The 21,523-nt window shown below is 38.6% G+C and overlaps 1 pseudogene; it reads right to left on the bottom strand.

Moving 5' to 3' along the window:
• Positions 1-572: 572 nt before the first annotated feature.
• The window catches only part of LOC112586115, a 35,312-nt pseudogene continuing 14,361 nt past the window's right edge, over positions 573-21,523 (bottom strand).

Raw genomic sequence — 21,523 nt, 5'->3', positions numbered from 1 at the left:
ATCAACCAGAAGTTAAAGTATAACTCCTATTCCTTAAAAAAGTAGATTACATGAATAGTCAGCAGATGTGGAAATCAAGTGAAAAGGCAAAGGGCAGAACACTTTGAGATTATACAGCGTGTTTAGTATTGATTTGTCAGTGCTGTCACCCATTTGTACACACACATCAATTATATTCTGGGAGAAAGAAGACTAACTAGTGTAAAACAATAGCAGGTGAGAGGCTCTTGAGTCTGCAGTCGCTTTGACACAGAATTAGAGATAAGGTGACATCAACAAGATGGAGGGTTATGAGGTCACAACAATTGTGTCCCTCACAGAAACAGCAAAAACAATAAATGACCAAGTGCAAACCCATGTAAAGTATTTTGGGAAAGTTCTGGACTAACATTAAAAAGCAGCAGAAATCCTGCAGTTTGCAAGGACTGAAGATGTGTGTTCTGATTTTTTTAGTGTAATGTATTAATACTAAAGATATCAATTAAGTTTGGTCAATTGTATAATTTATGATCACTATTGCCATATTGATTTTTTTGTCTGAACGATCTGCCTACTGATGACAGTGGGGAGTTAAAGCAGAAGGAGACGACAGAGGATGAGATGGTTGGATAGCATCACTGGCTCAATGGACATGAATTTGAGCAAACTCTGGGAGATGGTGAAGGACAGGGAAGCCTGGTGTGCTGTGGTCCATCAGGCAATGTTATCAGGTTGATCAGCAAACATAGGAAAGCCCACCATAGGGATCTCATGGCAGTTGGCCTCTTAAGTGCCGCTGGTTCCACCATGAGTTATAAAACCTTTGGTTTTTGGATGACCTAGCGTTGAGTGACTTTCAGTAAAATTATTAATTATAATTCAGAATAAAATGAGAAATGGGCATTATAAGGCACTGTAAAAATCAATGTTTTAAGATAACAGATGGTTACACACAGGAAACTGCATTTAAATTGCTTTCAGAATACACAGCCAGAAACTCCTGTCTGCTGGAGAGATAAGTGAAGACTTCATGAAAGAAGTGCTTTGTCACTTGGACTTCACAAGTAAATTAAAGATTGGCAGATGAACAACTTAAAGAACACCCTGGGTAGAAGAAACCACATATGCATAAAAAGGGGCATTCAGAAATACATTCTCTAAAAGATTAAGGACGTCATTTAATCTGATAAGGATGGTGTCAAGATCACACAAAGGGTAATGGTAGTGACTGTGGAACCAAAGAAAAGAGAATCTTCATTTTATTAAGAAATATGCTACCTATTCATGGAAATGATTGTGGATTTTATTTCTGTAGAAGATGGAGAGTCACTGGTAATAAATAAGGAGCAGTTATTTATCAGTAGTATTTAGAATACTCCTACACAGGAGAACCAATAGGTGTAAGGCAAGCATTCAGAGGTAGAACAATAACCCATTAAACTATTCACTGTTAGAAACAATTACAGGCAAAATGAAGACATTTTAATTTTGGCCATAAGGGATATGACCATGTATAATACAGTGCCAACTATGATATGTTTTCCTTCTCCCCTCTAGAGTTGGGAGTAAAAACACAGAAGTAAAGTTTTCTTTCTGAATGTCTTAATAATAAACACTTGATAAGTTTATTTCCTATTGAAGTACTATCACTCTGCTCAGCTGTTAATCATGTTTTTAGGATTTGTCTGCCAATATTTACCAAGAAGGTCATTCTGGGGGAATTCAGTTATACAGACGAGTATTGGGTCCTAAGGTGTCTGGCTTTTTGTCATCATGTCTCCATAGACCCTGTTAGGATAACAAAAATACCTTATTCAATGAGTTTAAAGTTATAGCATTAGAATTCAAGAGATTGAAAGGTAACTAGTTAAACGTCTTCCATATGGCATGTAAGGAAGAAAGGATGTGTGATCTTAAGCAACGATAACTACTAATGCTCTGACATCAGTAGGAATACTCACATTTTACATACTTATTACTGTATTCAATCAACTATGGAATATAATCATGACCATTCACACATGATGGCATAGACAAATGATGTTTACATTTATAAAAGAAGACTTTTTTTTTTTTTGTAATTTAAAAGTATTAGTAAGGCTGTTGTAAAAGTTCCAACTTTCTGATAATAAAATTGATTCAGCTGACCACGAACACATTAACAATGAACCACAAAGGAGTGACAGTGGCAATCTGTAGTTTCTATGCCCAGCACAAAAGTAAGGTACGGATTTTGGAATTCCCAATCAATTCTCATACACTGGGTTATAATTTTTAGTGTTTAACCTCTATTTGCTCTGGGAATGTAAAGTAACTCTACTAGCAAAGAAACAGCATAGTTCATTAGGAGAAGATTACAATATCAGAAAACAAATTATAAAAGTAGTTCAAAATATCCAAAGACCCCAGGGGAATTTTATGTATTAGAAAATAAGGTACCACTCTATTTTATGGATAAAGAGGCTGCTGAATCTTTTCCATGCCACTTTCCTTATGCTTGATTCCTTCTTACAGTCCCTCTCCCTCCTCAATCAGGAGGAGCAATGTGACAGGTTAGAAGCAGAGTCCATCAAGGTCCAGACCTTACCATGCACAGAGTTTACTTAAGGGCAGGACCTTGTCTTCTCTTTGATCTTCCTGATTCAGACTTTGTCAGGACCAAGTCACCAGGAAGGCTGATGTTTCTCTGTCTCTAAGTCACTGTGCCTGGATGGGATCTGGAGGTCTCTTGGGGAGCCCTGACCATTCTTTCTCTGAATAGCACAGTGCAAAGCACACTGATAGGGCTACTTTAAAATTTAGGGGAAATGAAAGGGGCCAGGATTATCTGGCAAGTACAGTCTGCATGATGCCTTCCAGAGTCTTATCACTATTGCATAATGCCTTTGTGCTACTGCACTTACTGTTAAAATTTAACTCTTGAGAATATTTGTATGTTTACTGTGTCCTCAAGAGTCCGTCAATGAAAAGGAACAAATGACAAAGCGGAATTTGATCGTTTATCTTCCTGCCCACAATCCCATTATAATATCAAAATTCATACTGGATCTCTTAGATATTTTCCATTTTGATAATGTTAATCCAAAGTATTGTTAATAAAAGATGCTCTAAACTACTGTCAGTCAGTCAGTTCAGTCGCTCAGTCTTGTCCGGCTCTTCGTGACCCCATGAATCGCAGCACACCAGGACTCCCTGTCCATCACCAACAGCTGGAGTTTACTCAAACTCATGTGCATCAAGAAGGTGATGCCATCCCGCCATCTCATCCTCTGTAGTCCCCTTCTCCTCCTGCCCCCAATCCCTCCCAGCATTAAGGTCTTTTCCAATGAGTCATTCGCATGAGGTGGCCAAAATATTGGAGTTTCAGCTTCATCATCAGTCCTTCCAGTGAACACCCAGGACTGGTCTTCTTTAGGATGGACTGGTAGGATGTCCTTGCAGTCCAGGGGACTCTCTGCTGCTGCTGCTGCTGCTGCTTAGTCGAGTCAGTCATGTCTGACTCTGTGTGACCCCATAGATGGCAGCCCAACAGGCTCCTCTGTCCCTGGGATTCTCCAGGCAAGAATACTGGAGTGGGTTGCCATTTCCTTCTGTAATGCATGAAATGAAAAGTGAAAGTGAAGTCGCTCAGTCGTGTCTGACTCTTAGCGAGCCCATGGACTATAGCCTACCAAGGGACTCTAAAGAGTCTTCTAAAACACCACAGTTCAAAAGCATCAATTCTTCGGCACTCAATTTTCTTCACAATCCAACTCTCACATCCATAAATGACCACTGGAAAAACCATAGACTTGACTAATTGGACTTTTGTTGGCAAAGTAATGGCTCTGCTTTTTAATATGCTATCTACATTGGTCATAACTTTCCTTCCAAGGAGTAAGCGTCTTTTACTTTCATTGCTGCAGTCTCCATCTGCAGTGAATTTGGAGCCCCCCAAAATAAAGCCTGACTCTGTTTCCACTGTTTCCCCATCTATTTCCCATGAAGTGTTGGGACCAGATGCCATAATCTTAGTTTTCTGAATGTTGAGCTTTAAGCCAACTTTTTCACTCTCCACTTTCACTTTCATCAAGAGGCTTTTTAGTTCCTCCTCACTTTCTGCCATAAGAGTGGTGTCATCTGCATATCTGAGGTTATTGAGATTTCTCCCGGCAATCCTGATTCCAGCTTGTGCTTCATCCAGCCCAGCGTTTCTCATTATGTACTCTGTATATAAGTTAAATAAGCAGGGTGACAATATACAGCCTGATGTACTCCTTTTCCTATTTGGAACCAGTCTGTTGTTCCATGTCCAGTTCTAACTGTTGCTTCCTGACCTGCATACAGGTTTCTCAAGTGGCAGGTCAGGTGGTCTGGTATTCCCATCTCTTTCAGAATTTTCTGCAGTTTATTGTGATCCACACAGTCAAAGGCTTTGGCATAGTCAATAAAGCAGAAATAGATGTTTTTCTGGAACTCCCTTGCTTTTTCCATCATCTACAGATTTGGCAATTTGATCTCTGTTCCTCTGCCTTTTCTAAATCCAGCTTGAACATCTGGAAGTTCACAGTTCACATTTTGCTGAAACCTGGGTTGGAGAATTTTGAGCATTACTTTACTAGCGTGTGAGATGAGTGCAATTGTGTGGTAGTTTGAGCATTTTTTGGCATTGTCTTTCTTTTGGATTGGAATGCAAACTAACCTTTTCCAGTCCTGTGGCTACTGCTGACTTTTCCAAATTTGCTGGCATATTGAGTGCAGCACTTTCACAGCATCATCTTTCAGGATTTGAAATAGCTCAACTGGAGTTCTATCACCTCCACTAACTTTGTTCATAGTGATGCTTTCTAAGGCCACTTGACTTCAAGTCTGGCTCTAGGTGAGTTTTCACACCAGTGTGGCACTTGTCATATATATTTTGGTTTTTATAAATATCTGTGATAAGTTGAAACTATCATAGTAATTTACCTTTCTTGCAGAAATTGTCTGTAATCACACCTTTTATATTTTTTAAGTGACTCATTAAATATTTTACCACTATTAAATTACTTTACCTTCCTTTTGTGGAATCTGGTCAAGAGCTGATGCAATCATATTGGCCTTTTCTTCTGTTAATAACCATTGACTCCAAAGAAAACACCACAATATTTTTTTCTCCAGAGCTCTGGGCAAACTCTTTCACTTCTGTGGAAAAAAAATTTGCTTCATGTGAGGAAATAAACAAGATGACTCCAGTCAAGCCCTCTTGCCCCATGCTCTCATGCTCTCTCACCCATGTTCTGTAAACAATGAGTTTGTATGGTTATGTAGCAGATGAGATCTGTAACAGATGTAGGACTACATATGCATATCAGGAGGTACTTACTGGTCATGCACTGCTTTGTGCAGTAGCTCTGTAGGAGCTTCACCATGAAAGTCCTGGCTGCTGCTGCACTGGGGCTACATTGGCATGACCCATGGTTATGTTACATGAGGTAATGTTATGGCTAGGTTATGGTTATGTTGTGACTGCTGCTACAGGTGCTGCATAAGCTAGGAGAGAAGCTGTTTTATGGCTGCTGTGCCAGTCAGGAGACAGTGAACCTGTCTGCAGTTACTAGGGCTCCTTGAGTCTCCTTCCAGGCTCTTAGCTTGTGCCTTGCCTCCCCTGGGTTCAGTGAACAGTGTGAGCTATATGAATGGCGAGAAAACTGGCGTTACAAACAAGATCAGCAAGACAGTTCATCACAAAGGAGCAACAGCAGAGATAACATATTGAAAAGATTGCTCCAAACACCTAAAGAGAGAAAGTTGGATGTATTCTGCAATTATTAGAATAGTAGCTTTTTAAAAGATATTGCCATCTTCAGTTCAGTTCAGTTCAGTCGCTCAGTCATGTTCGACTCTTTGCGACCCCATGAATCGCAGCACGCCAGGCCTCCCTGTCCATCACCAACTTCCGGAGTTCACTCAGACTCATGTCCATTGAGTCAGTGATGCCATCCAGCCATCTCATCCTCTGTCATCCCCGTCTCCTCCTGCCCCCAATCCCACCCAGCATCAGTCTTTTCCAATGAGTCAACTCTTTGCATGAGGTGGCCAAAGTCCTGGAGTTTCAGCTTTAGCATCAGTCCTTCCAAAGAAATCCCAGGGCTGATCTCCTTCAGAATGGACTGTTTGGACCTCCTTGCAGTCCAAGGGACTCTCAGGAGTCTTCTCCAACAACACAGTTCAAAGGCATTAATTCTTCCGCACTCAGCCTTCTTCACAGTCCAACTCTCACATCCATACATGACCACAGGAAAAACCATAGCCTTGACTAGACAGACCTTTGTTGGTAAAGTAATGTCTCTGCTTTTGAATATGCTATCTAGGTTGGTCATAACTTTCCTTCCAAGGGCTAAGCGTCTTTTAATTTCATGGCTGCAGTCACCATCTGCAGTGATTTTGGAGCCCAGAAAAATAACGTCTGACACTGTTTCCACTGTTTCCCCATCTATTTGCCATGAAATGATGGGCCAGATGCCATGATCTTCGTTTTCTGAATGTTGAGCTTTAAGCCAAATTTTTCACTCTCCTCTTTCACTTTTATCAAGAGGCTTTTTAGTTCCTCCTCACTTTCTGCCATAAGGGTGGTGTCATCTGCATATCTGAGGTTATTGAGATTTCTCCTGGCAATCTTGATTCCAGCTTGTGCTTCTTCCAGACCAGCATTTCTCATGATGTACTCTGCATATAAGTTAAATAAGCAGGGTGACAATATACAGCCTTGACATACTCCTTTTCCTATTTGGAACCAGTCTGTTGTTCCATGTCCAGTTCTAACTGTTGCTTCCTGACCTGCATACAGATTTCTCAAGAGGCAGGTCAGGTGGTCTGGTATTCCCATCTCTTTCAGAATTTTCCACAGTTTATTGTGATCCACACAGTCAAAGGCTTTCTTAATCATTCCTAAAGGTATGGTTCAGTAGTGTTAAGTGTATTCATATAGTGAAACCAATCACCAGAACTTTTTCATCTGGCAAAAATTGAAGTCTATGTCATTAAGAAACTACATTTTCCTCTTTCCTCAGCCTCTGGCAGCCATCACTCTGCTTTATGTTTCTACAAATTTGACTAGGCTGGATACTCTGGTCTTCTCTAGTACTTGTCTTTCTGGACTAGCTTAATTCATTTAGAGTAAAAATCATCTCTGTTGTGTGGTGTGTCAGAATTTTCTTCTAAAAGCTAAGTAATACTTTATTACTTGTCTAATTCAATGAAACTATGAGCCATACTGTGTAGGACCACCCAAGACAGACGGATCATGGTGGAGAGGTCGGACAAAATGTGGCCCACTGGATAATGGAATGGCAAATCACTTCAGTATTCCTGCCTCGAGAACCCCATGAACAGTATGAAAAGGCAAAAAGATAGGACACTGAAAGATGATCTCTCCAGGTTTGTAGGTGCCCAATATGCTACTGGAGATCAGTGGAGAAATAAATCCAGAAAGGCAGTGATTTGGCAGGTTTGCAGAGGAGGCCTCCAATAAATTCAAAATTTCATAGCACTGAGAGAGGAAATTCTAAATTCCAATAAGTGCCATGATGAGTCATATTTCAGCTTTCCCCATTATCTCAAATGTTGTAGGGGGTCTTCCTGAAAGGAAAAACAAAAACAAATCTTTGATGAAATGACTATCTTTTCACATGCGTATATTAGATAATTTTTGGGAAAAGGCTTGGAATGTTTTGGCAAAAGATGTTTCAAAGTGTCTGTTTTTTGATAAAGCAAATACGTATGTTCATGTATCATATGCAATATGCATGCATGCATGCTAAATCGCTTGTGTCATGTCTGACTCTCTGTGAGCCTGTGGACTAGTCATTCTCTAGACTCCTCTGTCCATGGGATTCTCTAGGCAAGAATACTGGAGTATTAGTAAGGTAGATACTGAAGTTTAGTAAGGCAGATGTATAATTGCTTACAGAAGTCTTAATCCTTCAAATTGTGGTTTATGGCTTCCTGGAATGTTCTATACTAGTAATGGAACACAGAGTTCTACTTTCAATATTCCATAAATTTTTCCATAATATTTATGTTTGCTGAACCCTGTCATGCCCTCCTCCAAGGGATCTTCCTGACCTAAGGATTGAATTCATGTCCCTTAAGTCTCCTTCATTAAGGTTCTTTACCACTAGTACCACCTTGGGAGCCCATAATATATAATATAGTGTAATACAATAAGAAAACTGAGCTACAAGTAGGAACAAACAAGTAGGAACAGTTTCTAAGTGCTACCTAGATACTATTTCTACAAATATCTGTGTAACTCTTCAATATACATGTCTTCATTAATCAAAAATTTTACGAGGTTTCTAGTGACGCTTTCTAAATTAAAAAAGAAGGTTTAGTAAGGTAGATATATAATTTTTTGGAGAAGTCTTAATCCTTCAAATTGTGGTTTATGAGTTCCTGGAGTGTTCTATGCCAGTAACGGAACACAGGGTTCTATTTCCAGTATTCCATAAAAGTTTCCATAATATTTATGAGTTTGCTGAATCATTTTATATTTTAATTTCCTCATTTTACTTAGAGGAGACAAATTCCTGTGACTTTATGTGAATTCACCTTCAAATGAACTAGAAAAAATAAGATTTCATGCTACCAACTAAAAACATGACTTACCTAGTATTTCACTGTAAAACTTACTCCATGTGTTCTCATTAAACATTTGGAACCAAAAATCAAAATAAAGTACATATGTTTTTGACCCTCTCCCTGAATGTCATATGATGACTTAATTCAGACAACATAACAGGTACATAAGATGGTAAGAATGGAAGTTTTCCATTAATTTTTTCATTGAATCACTGGATGAGAAGCAGGGATTGTACAAATAAAAGTACTTTAGGTATCTCAGTGAGCAGCTCACCACAGGATCCAACGGCATCTGCAAGAACAACATCAAACCTGATTCCTGTGTTTTGTCCTCAGTCACTTGTTAGAAACAACATCTTTACAGAGATCCTTAAAAAACATCAAAAAATTCCCAGTATAAACTTCTTACTAACGAAAAATGTGTCCAAAACAAATCTTTTGCCAGATATGTCCACGTGCTGGCCACATGCTTGATAAAATTCTTACAATGTGCTGTGTGCTGTGCTTAGTTACTCAGTCATGTCTCAATCTTTGGGACTCCATAGACTGCAACCTGCCAGTCTCCTCTTGCCAAAGGAAAAGTCTTGTATTTAATAGGAGGTGATTCATTGGGATCAACAAGAATGGAAGTTGGAGGTGTCAGAACAGTCACCTCATGACCCCTCTGGACAAGTTCGTCCAGAACTGTTTTCATATTCATTCAATGACTGTATTCCATTGGCCACACCAGCTCCTTTCCACAACTTGTAGAGCTAAAGTAGCAAGTCATCTGTTGCAGTACCAGAAATGAGAGCCACTTCATAGACATTTTGCTCCTGCAAAATTACTGCATCCCTTCACCAGTGCTCATGCATATATAAAAGGAGAAATCAATCAGGAAGTTAAATTATAATTCCTGATTTATAATATGGGACTTTATATATTTATAATATAATACAACTCAAATAAGTACATTATATTAATTGCCAACAGCAGTGGAAAGCAAGTGAAAGGGCAAAGGGTAAAACACTTCTAGGTTATACAGTGTGTTCAGTATTGTCAGCACTGTCATTGATCTAAAAGTCAACGAGTTTACACATGCAAATCCACTATGTTATGCAAGAGATAAGACTAGCCTGAAAACTGTAGCAAGTGAATGTCTGCAGTCTCCTTCAAGCAGAGTTAAAGAGCTAAGGTGACATCAATAAGATAGATGGGTTACAGTCCGTAGGGTTGCAAAGAGTCAAACATGAGTGAAGCATGCACACACACAGCAAGATAGACAGATTGAAGGTTTCAACACTTGTATTTCCCACAGAGAAATAGCAAAAACTATAAATAGTGAAGTGAAGTCACTCAGTCATGTCCAACAGTGAACAATATGTTGGGAAAGCTCTGGACTATAATGAAAAAGCAACAGAAACCTGGCACGATTGAAAACTGAGAATGGTCATATAGAAAACATGGGGCTGATTTTACCTGCATTACCCCATCCTCCAGTTCAGAGATTCTGGGTCTTTTGGCTAAGATCAAGTGTAGTATTGGGACTTCCTAGGTGGCTCAGTAAAGAATCCACCTGCAGTGTGAGAGACCTGGGTTCAATCTCTGAGTTGCGAAGTTCCCTGGGAGAAGGAAACGGCCAGAATAAGGTTTTCTAGCCTGGAGAATTTCATGGACTGCATAGTACATGGGGTCGCAAACAGTTGGACATGACTGAGCTACTTTCACTTTCAGGTGGCTCAGTGGTATAAAGAACCCACCTGCCAATGCAGGAGATGCAAGAGATATGGGTTCAATCCCTGTTTGGGAAGATCCCCTGGAGTAGAAAATGACAAATCACTCCAGTATTTTTTTTTTTTAAACTTTACAAAATTGTATTAGTTTTGCCAAATATCAAAATGAATCCGCCACAGGTATACATGTGTTCCCCATCCTGAACCCTCCAGTATTTTGACTGGAAAATTCCATGGGCAGAGGAGCCCTGTGGGCTATAGTCCATGGGGTTGCACCAAGTTGGACATGACTGAGCTACTGAGCACACAGAGTTCAGGACAGCTTGGCACCAGCAGAGATTCTGTCAGAGTAAGTTCCCTCCATGGGGAAGAATAGTGTCAGAAAATACCAGCAAGCCTCACTATCATAGGTGTTTACAGCCTTTGTTACTGAGGACTTCCACAGTCTTATCCAGCTCTGAGTTCAGCCACAGAGCTGCCGAGTCTCTGCTGCTGTGTCTTTCCCGAAGCTGGAACTGTCCCTGTGGTGGAACCTGACTCTTGGGGCCCTGTCAGTCCTGTGCCTGGCTTTCTCTGTTTGGGATGCCACAAGCCTTGTGGTCTATGTGAGAGGAGCTGCTGAACTGCACCCTGCCCCCGGGTTCCAAGTCGGTTCTTTTCCTGCTGTAACTGTGGTTGGGCTTCCCGGGCAGCTCAGTTGGTAAAGAATCCACCTTAAAAAAAAAAAAAAAAAAAAAAAAAAAAAGAATCCACCTGCAAAGTGGGAGACGTGGTCAATCCCTGGGTTGGGAAGATCCCCTGGAGAAGGAAATGGCAAACCTTTCCACTATTCTTGCCTTGGAAATCCCATGGGCAGAGGAGCCTGGCAGGCTGTAGTCCATGGGGTCACAAGAGTCGGACACAACAGGGTGACTAAATCACCACCACGTAACCGGGGCCATGCTGCTACAGCTGTAGACCTCATCTTGTACTTGCAGTCATGTCTTTGGCCATTACCCAGGCTGTTCTAAACCCCCTTGTTGGGTTCTAAGTCAGAGTTTGACCGACTGTTACTGGGGCCACACCATTGCTTTTCTGTACCACATCCCCTGGGTCCTGACATTGGCTTTAACATGCCATCGCTGGATCGTGCTGCTTTGAGACTTCCCCTGGCATAAGTTTTGGAATTTTGGTGCACTATCCTCAGCCTGGGCTGCTATGGCATTCAGTCCCCTGGGCCTAAGCCACCTGTCACCTCATGCCCTTTACCACTGCTGCACCTACCCCTTCCCCTTGCAAGTCACTGAAGCAAACCAGCCACACACCTAAGTTCTATTACAAATCTGCACATGCTTGTACCTTAGACTCTGACACCACTGCTCCAGCATGTACTCTTGCACATCAGGGCCAAGGCAGTATAGTAGTTACACATGAACATAATTTCAGGATCTTTGCTTCACTGCCACTCTCAGTGCCACTACATTGTATCTGATGCCAAGAAGGATCTCCTCAGTTACAACTATGTGCCATGGACACAGGTGGAGATCCCCAGCAGTAGGATGCCAGCAGACTTCACTGCCAAGGACCCCAATAGCTCTAGTTACTGCTGCAACCATCAAGAACTATCTCTGTAGCCTTGGTCACTGAAGACCCATGCAGTCTTCACAGATACTGATCTGTGTGATAACCACACAGAGATTATGCAGCCATGCACTCTGAGGAACAGATATGACACCTCATTCATTCATTCATTTCTCTCACAGCCAACTTCAGGTGAAAGTCTTTTCCCGATAAAATGAGTCCAAAAAGGCTAGAAATGTGACAGTTCCCTCTGGGCAGAGACAATTATTGTGTTACCAAAGGAAGACAATAATTTTTTAGTAACTGACCCCCCAAAAATGAAAATCTATGAGTTACCAGGAAATAATTCAAAATAATTATTTTCAGAAAGTTCAGTGAGATTAAAGAGGACACACATAATTCAATGGTGTCAGGAAAAACAATGCCTGAACAAAACAAGTAGCTGATAAGTGAAAAAGAAATTATAAAAGCAATTGAACAGAAATTCTGTAACTGAAAAATAAATAAATGAAATTTAAAATGCAATTGATATTGAAATTCAACAATAGGCTCAATCAAGCACAAGAAAGAATCTTCAAACTTGAAAACAAATGTCTTGATATTATCCAGTTGATAGAGAGAAAGCTACCTGGTAGCGTAGCTGGTAAAGAATCCGCCTGCAATGCAGGAGACCTCGGTTCGATTCCTGGGTCAGGAAGATCCCCTGGAGAAGGGCATGGAGATCCACTCCAGTATTCTTGCCTGGAGAATTCCCATGGACAGAGGAGCCTGTGGGGGCTACAGTCCATGGGGTTGCAAAGAGTCAGACAGGATTGAACAACTAGGCACACACAGAGAGAAAAGAATGAAAAAAATCTCTGTGAATTGTTTCTTAGAAAGTCAAGAAATAAACTCGTGTACCCTATGTTCATCTAACCTATGACAAAGGAGGCAAGAATATACAATGGAGAAAAGACAGTCTCTTCAATAAGTGGTGCTGGAAAAACCAGACAGCTACATATGAAAAAAATGAAATAAGAACACTCTCTCACCATACACAAAAATAAACTCAAAATGAATTAAAAAGATCTAAATGTGAGACTGGACACTTAGACAAAAACAAGCAGAATACTCTTTGGCATAATTTATTCTTTGACATAACACCAACTTCAAAAAACATTCCTGCAAAAGAGTGTGAATTTTGCTGGGTCAGACTGTGTAGCAATTTATGCTCATAAACACCATCTTGAACTGGAACCTGTCTTTCTCCATACTCTGATTTTTTAAGGTATAAATTTAGGCTATTGATTTGAAATATTTATTTTTTAATGTAGATGTTTAGGGTTTAAATGACCCTCTGAACAGTGTATTCTCATAATTTTTGTTTTTCATTTTCTTTCTTAAATTATTTTCTAATTTTTCTTTTGCTTTCATTTGTGATGCTTTTTTTGAATATTATTTAATTTCCATATATTTGTGAATTTCTCAATTTCTTTGTAATTTTTTTTGTTATTGCATTGTGGCCAGAGGCCATTCATCTTGTGATTTGAATTTATAAAATTTATTGAGACTTAAAAAATTCACACTAGTGATAGTGTATCTTGGGAAATATTTATGTGCACTTGAGTAGATTGTGTATTTTACTCTTTTTGGAATGGGGTATTCTATAGATGTCTCTTAAAATCTAATTGGTTTATCGTGTTACGGAATTCTTCTGTTTCGTTTGTTGATCTTCTGCCTAGTTTTCTACCCATTATTAAATGTAAGTGAGTAAAGTGTTCCAGTATTAATGTCGGATTGTTTCTCCTTTAATTTCCACCTGCTTTTGATTCATGTGTTTTGGTCTTGATGTTAGGTACATGTATCTTTATAACTGACATATCTTCACACTGAGAGATTCACACTTTTATAATAAAATGTGTCTTTTCATCTATAGCAACATTTTTGGTTTTAAAGTTTATGTGGCTGATATTAATATAGTCATTCCAGTATTTTTATGGTTGCTGTTCATATGATATATATCTTACTCTATTCTTTTATTTCCACCTATTTGTATCTTTGAATTTATACTGTATCTTTAAGTAACATAGTTGAATATTTTTATTATAACCTTTACTTTATGTCTTTTGATTGAATTTTTAATTTATTTACATTTGGTGTTAATATTGCTACTGTTGGATTTATATCTATCATTTTACTTTTATCTGCATGTCATTTTATTTGCTTAAGTTTTTTTTTTTGATGTCTTTCTTTTGCATCAAATGAATACTTACTAGCACAACATCTCAATTCATTTAATGATTTTAAATTATTTTTGTATTGTTCTATGGTTTATTATATATACATGATAAATTATCAGAATTTTGTTAGTTTTATACTAACTTAATTCCTGTTCAATACAGAAAAAATATTCCTAAAAGCTCTATTCTATTGCAAACTTTTGTGCTGTCATTGTTATACATGCTATATTCATACATGTAATTACATAATAGTGTATGTATTGTATACTAGTATTTACATAATTTTGTCCTTTTTTTAAGGCAAAATGAGGCAAAAATGAGAATAAGTATATATTATTTCAGTGGTTATGATACCTTTTTAGTTACCTATTCTTATTTTCTTTTTGCTTCCATGTATTCATGTTATCATATAGCATCATTCCTTTCTTTAACACAGCTTGTTACCACCACCTACTTTATCTTGCTTTTGACAAATATATTAACTATATGTCATATGTCTAACAATACAACTATGTAGATGACTTACATGCTTATTTTTTGTACTTGTTAAGAGAAGAAAGAGAAAAAATATGTACTTGTACTGTCTTACAAAGTTACTTATCTTTACCAGTGCTCTTTGGTTTATCATGTGGATTAGAACTGCAGGCTGGTTTTACCACCTCAGGCTGAAGAACTTCTCCAGTTTTCCTGTAAGGCAGATTTCCCAGCAATGAAGTCTTTTTTATTTTTTGGCTGGAGGAGAGGAGGGGAAGGCATGAGGGGCAGAAGACTATCTATATTTTGTCCTCATTTTTGAAAGATAGCTTTGTTGACATAGAATTTTTGACTGACAGTTTTGTCTTTCAGCACTTTGAATATGTCATCCCATTGCCATAGAGCTTCCATCCTTTCTGATGAAATATAAGTAATATCTTATTGCAGTTCATTTGTATGGATGTAATATTTTCTCTTGGTGCCTTAAGATTTTCTGCCTTTAGCTTTCAACATTTTACTAGTGTTGATGTATGGCTCTCCTATGTTTATCCTACTTTGAACTGATTGAAATACTGGGCTGTATAGATTAGTATTTGCCATCATATTTAGGATATTTTCCAGCATTATATTTTTGAATATTTTGTTTTACTCATTTTTCTTATGGCACCCCTATTTTGCATATGTTAGTGTGTTTAATTGTATTCCACAATTTGCTATCTTTCTTTTCACTTTTCTATACATTTTTATCTCTGTTCTTTTGATTATATTATCTTACTGCTCTATCTTAACTTGGCTGGCTTTTTCATCCGCTGCTTCAAATCTGCTACTGACTACCTCTGGTGAATTTTTTCAATTATTGTAATTTTCAACTCAAATTTTCATTTGGTACTTTTGAAAAATATGATTTATATCTCTTACTTATAGACTCTGTCGATGGGACATTGTTTTTATACCTTTCTTTACTTCTTTAAGCTTGTTTTACAGAAGATGCATTGTATGTTTTTAGAAATTTATCTATTCCTTCTAAGTTCCCCAGTTTTTTAGAATATAATGATTCATAATATTCTCTTATGATCATTTATATATGTGTATGCATATATTTATACATACATATATATTTAGCTTCTCGTTTTATTTATTTGGCTTTTTTTTTTTTTTTTTTTTTGATAATCCCCTTTGGGTCATTGAACACAGTTTGTGATAGCTAGTATGAAGTTTTTACCTGTTAGAACTATTAGTCCCTCTCAGAGGCAGTTGCTATTGCTTTTTTTCCCCATGTAGGTTACATTTCCCTGTTTCTATGTACTGTGAAATTTTTGTTAAGCTCTGACATTTAGATAATGAGTATAGCAACTCTGGATACTGGTCTTTTCCAGTTCCATTAGTTATTACTATTATTTGTTCAATAACTAAATGGACTATTTTAGTGAAGTCTCTTTCCCCTACAGTGTGAAGCCTCTGTTGGGGGCTATTTGGAGGGTGCAGCCTTGGGCATATTCACATTCCCTGGGCTAACAGTAGTTTTAGTAGGGGCCTCCTTTTGACTGTCTCTTTTCTTACTGTTAACTTTCATCAACTGTTGACTGATTGTGCAATAGGTTATGTTAGTATCTTGGAAGCATAAATTGCTCCAGAATCTGACTTCCAGAAGTTCATTTTCATTTGCAAGGATGTTTTTGGAAGTCAATGTTTGAAGTCTGTTGTGATCTCAGAAGACTCTTCTTAGCTGTGTCTTTCTTTGTTTTTCTCTGATAAACTAGCTTGCCAATGGTTTAGCTTGTATCCGTCATGAAACAATTAGCTTCCTCTTAACTGTTTAACCAACAAATCTTTCATAACTTGTGGTCAGTCATAGGCTTGACCTTCCTTCCCACAGTCTGATTCAAATAAAGTGAGTGTCTTGAGAATAGCTTGGAGCTCTGAGTTTTATGTTTTATGTCCCCCCTCTGGTCAAACTCCCTGAACATTGACTTCAGAACTGGGGATATGCACAGTGGCACACCTCTCTGTGACATCCTTCTTTTAGATGTAAACAGTAGTATCTATTTTTAGTCTGCCTCTTTTGTCCTGGAACCTCCATTATATGAAAGAGCTGGGGAAATGACTATTTGGGATTCAGTATTCTCAATATGTTTTGTCTAAAGGGAACCTTTGCCCTATGAGTCTGGCTGGGTGGAAGATGGGAGAACCTTGTTGACCACACTTGTCTGGAACTTTGCCTCTGTAAGACACAGCTGAGAGGTGTGTGTGTGAGAAATTCAAGTGACTTGACCCTTTAGAAGAAGATACCATAGCAGTCAAAGGAACTGTGAGGAGTGAGAGCTCTGTGTTCTTTCTGAACCTACTTAGAGTGGAATCTATTTTTCTGATTAAGGACAGTGAAAGAGGGAGCAGTTTAAGGTTTAAATGGCATAGGCTTTCAGTTGATTTTACTGTTAGTATACTCTTCTGGAATAAATGTGTCTTTATTTACTGTATCTTCAGGAAAATCTCTAGATGTAGTATTATTATTGGTTCTTTTTTTCAAACTTTAAACTTTTTATTTTGTATTGGGGGTATAGCCATTAACAATGTTGTGGTAGTTTCAGATGAACAGCTAAAGGACTCAGCCATACATATACATGTATCCTTCCTCCCCCAAATCCCCATCCCATCTAGGTTGCCACATAACATTGAGTAGAGTTCCATGTGCTATCCAATAGGTCCTTGTCAGTTATTCACTCTGAATATACCAATGTGTACATGACCTTCCCAAACTCCCTAACTATCTCCTTCCCTCAGCAACCATAAGTTCATTTTCTGTTAGTCTTTTTCTATTTTGTAAGTTCATTTGTATAATTTTTTTTTAGATTGCACATATAAGAGATGCCATATGATATTTCTCCTTCTTGGTCTGACTTACTTCACTCAGTATGACTTTCTCTGTGTCCATTAATGTTGCTGCAAATCACATCATTTTCTTTTTAATGGCTGAGTATATTCCATTGAATATATATACGTCTTTTTTATCTATTCCTCTGTTGATGGACATTTAGGTTGCTTCCATGTCTTGACTATTGTAAACAGTGCTGCAGTGAACATTGGGGGTGCATGCATTTTTTTTGGATCATGTTTTTCTTTGGATATATACCCAGGAGTGGGATTGAAGAGTCATATGGTAAGTCTCTTTTTAGTTCTTTAAGGAATCTCCATACTGTTTTCCATAGTGGCTGTAGTAATTTACATTCCTATCAACAGTGTAGCAGGATTCCCTTCTTTCTATACCCTCTCCAGCATTTGTTATTTGTGAATTTTTTTGATGATAGTGATGAGTGTGAGGTGATATCTCACTGTGGTTTTAATTTGCATTTCTCTAATAACTAGCAATGTTGAGCATCTTTTCATATGCCTGTTGGCCATCTGTATGTCTTCTTTGGAGAAGTGTCTATTCAGATCTTCTGACCATTTTTTTGAGTCAGCTGTTTGTTTTGATGCTTAAGTGAATTTCTAGACACTTTAGTTGTTTTAAAGCATAATTTCACTAGTTATTCTTACTTCATGTAAGAGCTTCTCCATAAAATATGTCATGTTAGCATTTAAGAAATGGGAGATTCAAAGTGTTTTGAAATTTCTCAACATTCTGCTGCCTTAATACGTGCAGAAGGATGTAGATGGCAATTTGCTAGGGCTGAGGAATGAGTGAATGGGAAGTAACTATCTAATGGGTATATAGTTTCTTTTGGGAGATGAAAATACTCTTGATCTAACTAGAGGTGATAGTTGCATATCATGTAAACTTATTAACTGAACTATATAATTTATACTGGTTAAAAGAGCAAATTTTGTGTTATATACATTTAACCTCACCAGTAGAACCACAAATGGCTGCCGCCAAGATATGACCCAGAGGCCATGGTTTAAAAGCCCTTCGGTTTGTAACATAAGTATATCTATCTATCCTCTATCTATCTATCTATTGATCTATCAATCTTTAAGTGTAGTTGATTTACAATCATGCGTTAGTTTTAGGTGTATAATATAACAAATCAGGATTTTTGTAGGTTATATTTCATTATTGTTGTTGTCCAGTCATTAAGTTCAGTGAAGGCAATGGCACCCCATTCCAGTACTCTTGCCTGGAAAATCCCATGGATGGAGGAGCCTGGTAGGCTGCAGTCCATGAGGTCGCTAAGAGTAGGACAGGACTGAGCGACTTCACTTTCACTTTTCACTTTCATGCGTTGGAGAAGGAAATGGCAACCCACTCCAGTGTTCTTGCCTGGAGAATCCCAGGGACGGGGGAGCCTGGTGGGCTTCCATCTCTGGGGTTGCACAGAGTCGGACACGACTGAAGCGACTTAGCAGCAGCAGCAGCAGCAGTCACTAAGTTGTGTCCGCATCTTTGTAACACTGTGAGCTGCAGCACGGTTGGCTTCCCTGTCCTTCCGTATCTTCTGGAATTTGCTCAAACTCACATCCATTGAGTTGGTGATGCCATCCAACAATTTCATCCTCTGTCGTGCCCTTCTCCTGCCCTCAATCTTTTCCAGCATCAGTGTGTGTGTGTGTGCTCAGTCACTCAGTCGCGTCCGACTGTTTGTGACCCCATGGACTATAGCCCACAAAGCTCCTCGTCCATGGAATTTTCTAGGCAAGAATACCAGAGTGGGTTTCCATTTCCTTCTCCTGGCAATCTTCCGGACCCAGGGATCAAATTGGTGTCTCTTGGGTCTCCTGCCTTAGCAGGCGGATTCTTTACCACATTTCTCCCAAAAGGTCCCAGTATCAGGTTGTTTTTTTTTTTTTTTCCCAATGAGTCAGCTCTTGGCATCAAGTGGCTAAAGTATTGGAGCTTCAGCTTCAGGTCCCTGAATATTCAGGGTTGCTTTCATTTAGAATTGACTGATTTGATCTCCTTGCTGTCCAAAAGACTGTCAAGAGTCTTCTCAGCACCACAATTCAAAAGTATCAACTCTTTGCTGCTCAGCCTTCTTATGTGTGGTCCAACTCTCACATCCATACGTGACTACTGGAAAAGCCATAGCTTTGATTACACAAAGCTTTGTCTGCAAAGTGATGTCTCAGATTTTAATACACAGTGTAGGTTTGTCATAGCTTTTTTCCAACAAATAAGCATCTTTTAATTTCATGTCTGCAGTCACCATCCGTATTGATTTTGGAGCTGAAGAAAAGAAACTCTGTCATTGTTTCTACTTCCCCCCTGCCCGCCTTCTATTTGCCATTAAGTGATGGGACCAGATACCATGATCTTAGATTTTTGAATGCTGAGTTTTAAGCCAGCTTTTTCACTCTCCTCTTTCTCTTTCATCAAGATGCTCTTTAGCTTCTCTTTGCCTTCTGCCATTAAAGTGGTATTATTTGCATATCTGAGGTTGTTGATATTTCTAAATATCACCAGCCTCAGATATGCAGATGATCCTGGAAGAAACACTCTAATGGCATAATGTAAAGAGAAACTAAAAAGGCTCTTGATGAAGGTGAAAGAGAAGAGTGGAAAAAGCTGGCTTAAAACTCACCTTTTAAAAAACTAAGATCATGAGATCTGGTTCCATCAATTCATGGAAAATAGGAGAAAAAGAGGAAGCAGTGGCAGGTTTCTTTTCCCCCCTTGGGCTCCAAAACAACTGTGGTATGTTACTATAGCCATGAAATTAAAAGACACTTGCTCCTTGGAAGAAAAGCTATGAGAAACCTAGGAGTGTATTATAAAGCAGAGACATCACTTTGCCAACAAAGGTATGTATAGTCAAAGCTATGATTTTTCCAGTAATCATGTATGGATGTGAGAGTTGGACCATAATGAAGCCTGAGTACCAAAGAATTGATGCTTTTGAATTGTGGTTCTGGAGAAGAGTCTTGAGAGCTCCTTGGACAGCAAGGAGATCAAACCAATCAATCCTATAGGAAATCAACACTGAATATTCATTGGAAGGACTGATGCTGAAGTTCCAATACTTTGGCCTCCTGATTAAAAGAATTGATTCACTGAAAAAGACCCTGACGCTGGGAAAGATTGAGGGCAGGAGAAGAAAGGGGCAACAGAAGATGAGATGGTTGGATAGCATCATTGATGCAATGGACAGGAATTTTAGCAAATTTCAGGAGATAGTAAAGGACAGGAAAGCCTGGCATGTTGCTGTCCACAGTTTGGCAAAGAGTCAAAGACACAACTTGAGGACTAAACAGCAATAAAATATCAAGATAGTTTACTGAAAATAAATGCTCTTTGAAGAGTTTAAAACATCAGAGGAGTTCACACACTGAAAGAAAGAAAAGTGGGAAGATGAGTATCCATAACATTCATGGTTCCCTATTTTAACTGCTCTCAATGCTTCTTAATCCTTCTATTACCATTTCAGTGATTATTCTCTTTCCAATGATTAGACAAAATAGACTTTAAAATAAAGAATATCATAAGAGACAAAGAAAGACACTACATAATGATCAAAGGATCAATCCAGGAAGACATAACAATTATAAATGTCTATGCACTCAACGTAAGAGCACCTCAATACATAAGGCAAACACTAACAGGCATAAGAGGAGAAATCTACAGCAACAGAATAATAGTAGGGGACTTTAACATCTCACTTTCACCAATGGATAGATCATCAAAACAGAGAATCAATAAGGAAACACAAAGCTTAAATGAAACATTAAACCAAATGGACCTAATTGATATCTTCAGGACTTTCCATCCAAATGCAGAAGAATACAGTTTCTTCTCAAGTGCACATGGAGCATTCTCCAGGATAGACCACATCTTGGGCCACAAATCAAGCCTCAGTAAATTTAAGAAAGTTGAAATTGTATCAAGTATCTTCTCTGACCACAATGCTATGAGACTAGATATCAACTACAGGGGGGGAAAAAAAGCAAAAAACACCAACTCGTGGAGATTAAAAAATACATTACTAAATAACAAAGAGGTTACTGAAGAAATAAGAAATCAGAAGATTCCTTGAAGCAAATGGCACA

This window comes from Bubalus bubalis, chromosome 7 (genome assembly GCF_019923935.1).
Source record: "Bubalus bubalis isolate 160015118507 breed Murrah chromosome 7, NDDB_SH_1, whole genome shotgun sequence".
NCBI classification, from domain to species: Eukaryota; Metazoa; Chordata; class Mammalia; order Artiodactyla; family Bovidae; genus Bubalus; species Bubalus bubalis.
The sequence above is the reverse complement of the archived record's forward strand: the minus strand, read 5'-3'. Positions and strand labels throughout refer to the sequence as shown.